This window comes from Elaeis guineensis, chromosome 1 (assembly GCF_000442705.2).
Source record: "Elaeis guineensis isolate ETL-2024a chromosome 1, EG11, whole genome shotgun sequence".
Lineage (NCBI taxonomy): Eukaryota > Viridiplantae > Streptophyta > Magnoliopsida > Arecales > Arecaceae > Elaeis > Elaeis guineensis.
In genome coordinates this window covers 22,742,657-22,753,977 of record NC_025993.2, presented here as the reverse complement: position 1 = coordinate 22,753,977, position 11,321 = coordinate 22,742,657, and positions in this window count along the sequence as shown.

The following is an 11,321-nucleotide window of genomic DNA, read 5'->3' as shown; positions in this document are numbered from 1 at the left end:
TCAGTTGATTGTGTGATATGTCCAAGCTCTCAATCTGATTGAGTTTTGAGAAAGTTTCAGGAGTAGGACCTGTTAGCTGATTGTGTGATAGATTCAATGGTACAAGCTCATGCAGATTTCCAATTTCTGATGGGATGTTTCCTATCAACTTATTTACGGACAAATCAATTGCAGACATCAGAAGCAAATGATCTATTGCATAAGTATATAAGTTGCCCTTGGTGATGAGGTCTACCAATGTTATCGCATATAAGTCAACCTCCACACTCATATGGTTATGAGGATACATCCAATAAATATAGTAAAGGGGATCTAAATGTGATGAATCAGCTTTCCTGAAGTGCATTTTGCCAAGGCAAGAGGGTATTGGTCCTGAAAGATTGCTTTGCAAAAGGTCTAGAATATGCAAAGACTGTAGCTTGCATAACTCAATTGGTTAGGACCTTCAAATGAATTTCCATTGAGAACAAGAATCTCCAAAGACATAATGAGGTCCACGATGACGAAGGAGTTCAACGAGTCCAAGATCAGTCCAAACGGAGTCCAGATGGTGAAGTTACGTGTGAGAGAAGCTAGCACGGAGATTGGAGTAGTGGAGCGTGCGGCAGCACATGGGCCGACCGTAAGTGCGCGACCTAGCACATGGACGTGCAGACGCACACAGTGTGCAGCCCAAGCCCAGGCGGGCATGTGCACAGGCACGGCCCATAGCTCTTCACGTGGTCCATCATGGATCGTCGGTCCACACGAGGAGGCATGGATCACTGCTTGGTTCCCCCATGCGATTTGTGCGGTCTACCATGGATTGAGGCTATTTCTAGGCTCATTTCTCATAGTCCACAATGGGTTTTCTAGACTGGGGTGCAATCGAGTGGTCTACGGGAGGAGCGTGGATCGAGAACCCATTTCTCACGTGGTTCTCACGGTCCATCATGAACTGAGACCATTTTGAGATGGTTTTACATGCAGGATTGCATGATCTAACGGTCCAGATCGCAGGCGGTCCTGATCTGATGGTCTGGATGCTATTTTGATGCGACCAAAAATTTTGATGGGATTAGGACTCAGATTGAAGCTTTAAAAGACCTATGGCAAGCAAAGAGCTTAGAAGATCCATGGTGTGGAGAGTTTGATGGAACCTGAGTAGTAGCAGGAGGCCCTAGAGAGGCACCGATAGAGAGCAGGAGCAGGATGCTTCAGGTAGACTGTCAGATAACAGACAACAGTTATTTTAGGGGTTTAGGAGATCTTTATAGAGAGAGCTTTTATGAGAGAAAGCTTCTCGTGAGAGAGAGGTTGGGTGTATAAGGATTAAGAGTGTGATCTCCTCTTGTAATTTTCTCTTTTTCATAGTGAAGTTTGCATACCCTATGGAGGCAAGCCTTTTGGCTGATCTACATATTTGATTATTTTTATTTTATTTTTTTTCTTTCTACTGCGATGGATGGTATTGAAAAGATCCTATGGAGGTAGTATCCTGGTCAGACATCCCCAATAAATGATATCAGAGCAGGTGATATTATAACAATTGGTATCAGAGCGAGGCGGTATTGGGGTGCAGGTTGCAGTGGTGGTGAGCAAGATTGAAGATGGAGAAGACAGGCTCAATCAAGATGAAGATCAATATGTTTGATGGAAAAAATAATTTCTTCTTGTGGTAAGCAAGGATGATGGATGTGCTCATCCAGCAAGGACTGATCGATACTCTCTTGTGCGAGAAGAAATCAGACATCATGGAAGAAAAGACTTGGAAGCGGCTCCAGATGCAAGTAGTGAGTACGATCCATTTGTACCTAGCGGATAAGGTAGTGATCCATATACTTGGCGAGACTTTTTCGATAGTGTTATGGTTGAAGCTCGAGGAGTTGTATATGATGAAGTCTCTCATCAATACTCTTTTTCTCTGGAGGTATTCTACCAGCTACAAATGACTGAGGGACAGAGAGTGTAGGAGCATCTCAACCATTTTTAGAAGATCTTCACCGATCTCCTCAACATCGAAAAAGTTAAGGAGAATACCAGGGTGCTAGTTTTGCTAGTATCACTTTCTCTTTCATATGAGTCCTTGATAACTGCTTTTCTAATGAAAAAGAGTACCATCAAGATTGATGAGGTCACCACAACGATTCTCCAAAATGAGGTTCTTAGGAGGAAGAATCCAGCTTCAAGCTCAGATAATAGCTCAACTTTAGTGGTTTCTAGAGGAGCAGGAGGTGGTAGATGAAGCGATAGGAGATCACAATAAGGGCGATCCAAGTTCAAGACAAGAAACTTGAGCAAGATGAGATGTTACCAATGTAACAAGTTGGAGCATCTAGACAGAAATAGCTCTCAACTCAGGGATCAGACGAGGGCTACTACAGCGATGGTTGGTAGCGAGTCAGAGGATGATATCCTGAAGATATCTAACAAAGTATCTATTTTTTTCTATAGTGGATTTTAGATTCTGCATGCATCTATTATGCATGTTACAAAGAGGAGCAGTTGGACTTTCTGGAGAGCAGTGAAGGTACTGTTTACTACCGAATAGATGGAACTATATGATCAGAGGTATCAGAATGGTCAGCTAGAGGACATATGATGGTATAGTGAGAAGATTGAAGAAGGTCTGATATATACCCGATATTTGGCAAAATCTTATCGCACTGAGCAGATTGAATTCGAGAGGCTACAGAATGGTAGCTGGTGGAGGAATTCTAAAGGTGTTATATAGTGATAGGGTTATTCTGGAGGAAAGAAGAGGATGAAAAAGAATTACTATCTGATAGGGATCCTAGTGTGAGGCAAAACTTTAGGAGCCAAGAGGAGTTCAAAGTGAGGTGGAGCTCCAGATGGAGGTGGATCAGAAACAAGACGTGAGACTCAGGAGGATGAGAGGCGATATCGTAGAGTGAAATTTCTATTGCCATAGGAGGACACCCCGAGCAGGTCTCAGGTCAGAAGGAGCACACATATGATGGAGATGGGATCGTGCGGCCTAGCTCGACTCTCATATTTGTCCATCCATGATCAGTAGGCAATTATCCTAGGGCATAAGGGCAAGGAGATCCAGAAGCATTCAGAGTTAAGAAGCCGAATGTCAAGTCAAAATGGAGATTGTTAGAAAATATATCTTAAGATTTGATTCTTAAAAGGTCCAGAACGAGGTCTGCAATGATGAATGGAGTCTAACAAGCCCAAGATCAACCGAAACAGAGTCCAGACGATGAAGTTACGCATGAGAGAATTTAGCATGGAGATCGGAACAATGGATGTCGGCAGAGGCCATGGTGGAGCGAGCATGTGGCCCAGGCGCAGACGCATGATGCGCAGCCCAGGCCCAAGCCAGCGCATGTGCAGGCACTACCCTAGCTCTTCACATAGTCTTTCATGGACCGTTGGTCCATATGAGGAGGCATGGACTGCTACCTGGTTCCCCGCACGATTCGCATGGTCAACCATGGATCGAGGCCATTTCAAGGCCTGTTTCTCATGGTCCATGATGGGTTTCATGGATCGAGATGTGATCAAGTGGTCCATGAGGGGAGCATGGATCGAGAATTCATTTCTCATGTAGTTCTTGTCGTCCACCATGAATAGAGGCTGTTTCTAGGTGGCTTCACATTTGGGATTGCGCGATCTAATGGTCCAGATCGTATGCGGTCTTGATCTAATGGTTTGGGACATTGTTTTTATGTGATCAGGAATTTTGATGGGATTGGGACTCGGATTGAAGCTTTAAAAGACCTGTGGCAAGCAGAGGGCTTAGAAGATTCGCGGCGTGGAGAGTTCGACAAAACCTGAGCAGCAGCCACAAGCAAGGGCAATAGCAGGAGGCCCTGAAGAGGCACCGACAGAAAGTAGGAGCAAGATGCTTCAAGCAGACTGTCAGGTAGCAAACAGTGATAATTTCAAAGGTTCGGGGGTCTTCTTAAAGAGAGTGCTTTTATGAGAAAAAGCTTCTTGTGAGAGAGATTGAATATACGAGGGTTGAAGATATAATCTCTTTTTATAATTTTTTTTTTCATAATAAAGTCTGTATGCCCCATGGAGGCGAGCCATTTGGCTGATCCATATATTTGATTATTTCTATTTTTTTTTCTTACTGTGATACATGGTATCAAAAAGGTCTCGTGAAGGTGGTGTTTTGTTCAGACATCCCTAACAAGTGGTATCAGAGCAGGTGATATCATAACAAGAGCTATCCCTCAATGTCAAGGAGGGGTTGAGTGGACGAATCATCACCATGCCGCATAACGATATACTCCGCATAATCTACCAATACAATTTAGAAATATATTGGTTCTAATATACATATCAGATCCTATAACAACTTAATAAATATAGTTTAAAATTCTTACCATAATCTGTCATGATCTAGAATCTAAGTAATCACCAATCATAGACTAATGTGTGGCCTCCCACAACCATAGCTAGCCTAGTGGATGACTTAGCTATGGTATCTACAATAAGTAAATAATAAAATTAAATTAATTAATGCATATAATATAAGAACTTTTATAGTTTTAGTAAAGAGTTTTGGTATAGATTTCTTACCAGTCTGTCAACCATAATATATATGCCGACGGAGCTGCTCTGTGCCTAATTGGATCCTGCTGGGTGGTCCAATTCTGTCAGACCCTCTGTCACCTACTTGAGTCCTTCTTGCTGCTCCACTAATCATAGAGGGCCTCCCATCATCCATCGCATCTAGTGATCCATCTAGGACCTCTTGTTCGATGGTGATTGGAAACTAAAATGCTTGATGGTGGACTACTTATGGCTGTAAAGGCCATCTCGAAATCTTTATATGGCCACCTCAACAAATATCCGATGGCCAGCCTCCTCATCTTGGGGAGTCTCGAATCAGTAGTACTCCTACAAGATAGAATCGAAGCCTGTATTGATAAGTAGAATATAAATATACTATAAATTTAAAAATTAAATATTTCTGACTTATTTGAAATATCTCTTAGGATGCATTGCGAGCTCCAGATGGTCAGTTGGAAAACTCGTTCATTGATCAAACTTTGAGCCAAGCCTAAGGCCTAGAGAAATGCTCCTCCAACTGCCATCGGAGTAGATAAGCCGGCCAAAGCCAGTCCATTGGTGATGGCCCAACCTCAAACCCTTGCCATCGAAGGCGGTAGGCTACTCTCGCTAGAGAGCTTCACAAAATGATTCCACCTCTCAAGAATAATATTTATTTTAATAATATTATTAATTTAATAATATTAATTAAATATTATAATAAAATAAAATATTTAATTTATTAAATAAATAAATATCTAATTAATTAATTATATATGCAATTAAAATTAATTAATATATTAAAATAAAAAAAATTTAGTGATGGCGATAGCATCGTTAATACTCACAGTGTGATGGTGTGGATCCAACGGCACAATGCTCCGATGGATAGGCACTCCGAAGGAAGGAGGTGGGCCTGCAAGTCATGTCCAACAAAGGGAGGGGCAGGAGGAGAAGGGGAAGATGGTGAGCGGTCTGATCCTGCAAGGAGAGAGGTGGGGAGAGAAGGAGAAGGCTGCTGCAAGTCCGATCCAACAAGGGGAGGGATAAGGGGAGGAGGAGGCAATGGGGGTCCCAATTCGACAAGGGGAGGGGTGGGGGAAGAACTAGGAGGCGGCACATGGGGGGCCCAATCCAGCAAGGAGAGAAAGGGGAGGTGGTCGGGTGCCCAATCCGACAAGGAGAGGGGCGGGGGGATAAAGAAGAGGCGATGGGGAGGTTGATCCTACAAGGAGAGCGGCAAGGGCCCAATCCGACATAGGAAGCTGTGAGGTGTCGATCGGATAAAGGGAGCGACTGGGGAGAAGGGGGAGGCAATGAGGGGCTCAATTCGATAAGGAGAGGGGTGGGGGGAGAACGGGAAGGCAACAGGAGGCCCCATCTGATAAGGAGAGCGGCAGTTGGCTGCACCTCTTCGATGCGGCGCGCTCTGCGAGAAATCATGAATTTAAAAAATATGTAAGTATTCGCTCGCTTTTCACGTAGCTGCATCAAAGTGTCTTCCATATCCATCTCGAGGATGGGCAGCTCAGACAGATCAAGTTATGGGTATAAAATTTGAAGCGCATTGCGATAGAAGCTGTAGCCGAAATAACAGCCAATAGCAAATGTTGTATGGATCGTTGATTGAGAACTGTTCATCAGCTGCTCATGAGATCGAGAAGAAGAAGCTCCTTCTCCTCCTATTGGTGATCAGCCTTCTGGTTCTTGCTCTCTTGACCAAGATTTTTCATCATGGGAGATCGAAAGAAGCTCTTTCAAGCCAACGTCAGCAATAGGAACAGTCACTTGGATGCCTCACTATTGTATGTCCTTGGGAGCGATGACAGTCTTCTTGCCACTCAATGCCTTTTGCAACTTCGAAATTTTCTCTCAGGCATCGTGGAGTTCATTTTGAAGTTGCCACATCCGCATAGACCTTGCCCATGCAAATTCTCTACACTTGATCAGGGACTCCAAGGTGTGGATTTCTTCATAGGCAGAGTCAATTTCGCCGCCACTCCCCAGGACTTCATTCCTGCTGCATTGGATACCCTCCACATCTCTTCCATCAGTTGTGCCTTCTCGACACTATGTGCCATAATCCCTCGCCGAACTTCTTGTTGAAGTCTATTAACTTCTTTCTCAACCTCGTCAAGTTCCTTCTAAGCTTTTTGAAGTCTCTCTTCTCGATCGACATCCTCTTCTTCGAAGGATTTAAGTTTCTCCTCCAGACTCTTGATATGAGCTTTAATATTAATTGCCGTCATTGGAGGAAGAGGAGTGGCAAGTGAAGGAGCGATAGCAGCTACGGGGCCGACGTTGCAAGCATCGTTCACCAACTATGCAAATAATTGAAGGTGGTAAATTCAAAAGGCTCATAATTTCATTTCATTAACTGAAAGTTTCTTATAAAGATAAAAAAGGAAGGGGATAAAATGTATAAGCATTCAATCCCCGACCTTCTCTTGGGGAGTTGTATTCGTAGGAGGCTCAGAGGAACTTGCATCAATAGTTGAGGAGAAGGGTGGCTCAGTAACGTTCTCCTCCTCGAAAATGGGAAGCTCAGAGACAATATGAACTTTCTTGTCTTCTCCATATTCATCTTCGTAGTCCAAGTAGTCCAAGAAGGTAGGATCAAGCTCCGGATGCTCCTCCTCTATTGACTTTCGACAGTCGGCCCACCCTTCTTTGTGAGCCTGATAAAAAAATTTTTCGCTGACGGCCACATGACTATTGCGGTATTCTGCAGATGCCTTAAATGCCTCCACTGCTCGAGCTATCTTCTTAGTGAAGATAGTTGATGCCTTGAATTTCTCGATTGAGGAGTGCTTGGCATCTTGAATGCACTCCACAATCCTTCTCTCCACCTCTTTCTCCCTCTCCAGGGTGAGGGCAAGATTAGACTCCACTTGCTCAAGGGCCCCCTAGAGATTCATGACCTCAGCCTCCAGTTCTTTAATTTTCACCCAAGCTACTTGGACATCTATTTCGGCTCTCTTCTCGACCTCCAGTGCTTGAGCCTCCCTGGCCAAGCGATCCGACAGATTGACAAGAATATGGAGCAGTTGTATTTTAAATCGACTGAGTTAGAAGAAATATGATGATTAAATGAGAAGGGGTGACAAGATAGATGTTATACCTGGTGACCCACGGTCAAAGACAGTTTTCTCAGACTGAAAATGCTCATCCTGTCCATCTGCTCCAACTCTACTGGAATTATAAAATTTTTGATAGTTTTTCAGATAGCCTTTCAATCTTGAAAAAATAGACCCTCCGAAATGTCATCGGGAAGGGCCTTATCATTATCAGCCTCCTTAGAAGACTCGGCCCGAGCAGAGGTCTTAGAAGGCTGAGGCCACTCGACGATCCCTTCTTGGGAGTCGGCAGTCAGGGTCGGAGTAGGTGCAGGTGTCACCAAAACTGTTCCGACCTCGGAAGAGACCGCTTGATCAATAGTGGCAAACTCTTGGCTGAGTTTAGTAGATTTCGATTTTTCTTCCTCTCGATCCCAGCGGCCTGAGTCTTCCTCTTTTCTGGAAGAGAGGCATTCAATTTTGCGATGTCCTTTATCGAGGGTTCCATTTTAATGATTGTTCAATAAATAATGGATCAGAGAGATATACTTATGTATATATAAAAAAAAAGAAAGAGAAAAAGCATGGACGACCCCACTCACTCTTGGGGTTGCTGGAGGAAAGCCCTACCGAGAAAAGAAATTCATTGAGTAAAAGCTCATCCAGATGAAGAGTGTTGCGATCCAGGAGATCCCTAAATTCTTCTTTTTTTTCAGCACTCAATTCTATGGGCTTCAAGGATGAAGCTTCAGTTCGACCCTAGTCCGGAAGCCCTCAGTCGTCTATCGAAGTACAAAAGAAAAAAAAGAAATGGCTTTTCCAGCCATAAATGGATGAGGGAGCACCAGAAACTAAGGAAGTAGCACCCCTCTGGGAGGAGATATATAGCCAGGCGGCGTATGGATGCTTCTTTAATGTGAAGAGAGCTCGAAAGAAAGGAATCGAAGGTCAAACTCCTGTTCGAGAGCAGAGAACAAGGCACCCTATGATATATCTAAACGAATTTGAAAACCCAAAACAAAAAGCAATCCTGTAGAACTTGAAAAGCTCAAAAATGAAGGAAAAGATGGGAAATCTAGGATCCACTCGAAGATTTTCCTCATACACCGCTAATCGGCCTGGAGGTGGACTGTGGACTCGAGCATTGGAATCAAAGTTCAAGACGGAACTCGTCCAGAATATGATATTGGGCTCGGAGTAACTCCAGGTCATTCAAGGTCAGTTCAGTTTGGATCTCTCTAGGTCCAACCAAAGAATTGGTTTTAGACCTAGGGCTTTTCGGATTCTTCACTTTCTTTCGCACAGGGCTCTCGCTCACAGAGTTTTCGGAACCTACCATGGAAATAGAAACTTCAGAAAAAATGAAAGGAAGTAGAAAAATCAAAAAGATAAGAGGGACTTACCTTCGAGTAAGAGATCTAAAGGAAGTAACTATCTTTCGAGGGCTCTTCGCATAGTAAAGAAAGAAGGAAATTTGTCTATAAGAGCTTTGGAGCAAGAAAAATGGCAAAGGGAGAAAAGATATTACCGAAATCAGCAAAAAAAGGAATAAAATGAGGAAAGCCACCCCTTTAAATAGAAAGATGTACGTCTTTCAGAGGACGTCAGATCGATACGAGTTCCTAAAACAGATCATGCATCAAGCATTCATTAGCTCAAAGCTGGCCGATGGTCTCCCCATTTAATGCATCTTGGCAAAGAAGAGTGACGACTGCATAGATTTTGAAAATTTTATCATTAATTCATTTGGAGAACTGCGCATAGACTTTTGATTTAAAAGCAGCTTTTTACATTCCCGGCCATCCAAAATTGCCAAGATAAATACTCCCATAGCCCGACTAGAGCTCAGACTAGGGAGTAGGGGGGTATCTATTAGGAGTAATTTGGAATGAGCCGGTAATGTATGAAGATTCAAGCCCATTGTGACCCATCAGATCCATATCAGCACCTTTCAAGTGGCCTAATTGTGACAGTTTGCCCGACCTCTGGTCGATAAGTATCTGTTTCGACTCATGGACGGAGGCTATTCTGTTCGATCTCTCGTCGATGTATTCTTGATCCGAGCTTTTGGTCGGAAAACTATCAGTTCTAACTCCTAATCGGCATGCCACACTCTCCAAGCTCTCCTCAGAAGTAGATTGATCAAGCTTAGATTCAAAAGGCAAGCGCCAACTGGCCATAGCTATCAATATTATTTGCATGTAACCATCTGATCCTAAGAATCATTTTCGGCGTAACTGCCTGATCCTGAAAATTATTTTCGGTATAACTATCTGATCCTGAGAATCACAACCAAATAATCACACTAGATTTGGCCAGCCTATCTACCAAAAATGGTTACACAGCCATCTTCTCTATAAATACTCAAAACTCTGAGGATCCAGGTAAGTAACCCATCTCAGAGAATTAAAACTCTGCTTCTCTGTTTTGTGCATTCTGACTTGAGCGTTGGAGAGTCCTCACCGGAGCACAATCCTTTGGCCCAGACTTTTTTGCAGTTTGCTCTAGCACTGTGCTTCTCAATTTTCTGGCGTCAACCAGAAACTAGCTGCAACACCTTCTATATGAACAACTAGAGCTTCAAGGACCTAAGTAAGTTCAATCGAACCCCTCTTAGAGAACTTGTTGCTGCTTTTTTGTTCTCTATTTTTCTGACTTGAGCATCGAAGGATCCTCACTGGAGCTACAACCTCTGATTCGGGGACTTGTTTTGCAGGTTGCTCCAGCACCAACATCCCCGCTCGAAGCTACCAGGTGTCCGTCTTTCGATCCTTACCGATTTAAGCAGCAACACATGTAATTAACATGTCTGTGGCTTCCATGAATAAATCTCAAAAGAGTTTTCTTGTGTGCTGGTGAAACATACATTTGTTGTTAATTAGAGAAGCAACAATACTTGGTCCATAGTAGGCCTTGCAATAAGGTTTATTTAAGCCATAGCTGATTCACAGGTTTCTCATCTCAATATACATAATCTTTATTAACCCATAAATTTAGGCAAGGCTTATGGATGGATAGTCACCAAGCAATTCTGGGAGTAGATTAAAGATCTCCACGTAACGCACATGAGAGTTATAGATAAGAATGTTGGCGAAAGAAACCTGAGAAGTAAACTACAGAGAGTGAGTTCAAATGACAATGCATTATTGTGAGTGGAAATCAACATTGCCGCTGTAAATGGATTGAGCCTTGAACAACTTGTATGAACTATTGGGTCAGGATGGGCCAATCTCTAGGCTTCATGATTGTTTGGAATTTTTCCCGAATCTTCCTTATTTTAATTCAATGGAATCTAATTATTGTATGGCCTATCCTTGGTTGTATTGCTCTCCAATCTATCCGGCCTAACAAATCTCAACATTGATTAAAACCTGATTTTTATGAAATATTAGTCCAGCTTGGGTCAAATTATAGATATGATGATCAATGAAGATCATATGTGCATCTTCCATGTTATGACCCAACCCAACCCCAAATTAACATATGACCTGAAATTGATGGCTCTTTGATTTGACCTGTCCAACATTAACCAACCTAACTCACATGGGCATGAGTGTGCGTGAGCTTAATATCAGTAGCCCTAGCCAACCTATGACACTATCGTATCAGAATGTCATGTATGAATTGTGGCAATCAATCTAATCACTTTAGAACATCTAGCAAGTGATTTGAGCTAGAGCTTAGTGGTTGCACCTCCTTGTTTGGAAGTGAGGGGTCAAAATGATTCGGACTTGAGTAGTATTATTTGTTAGGATA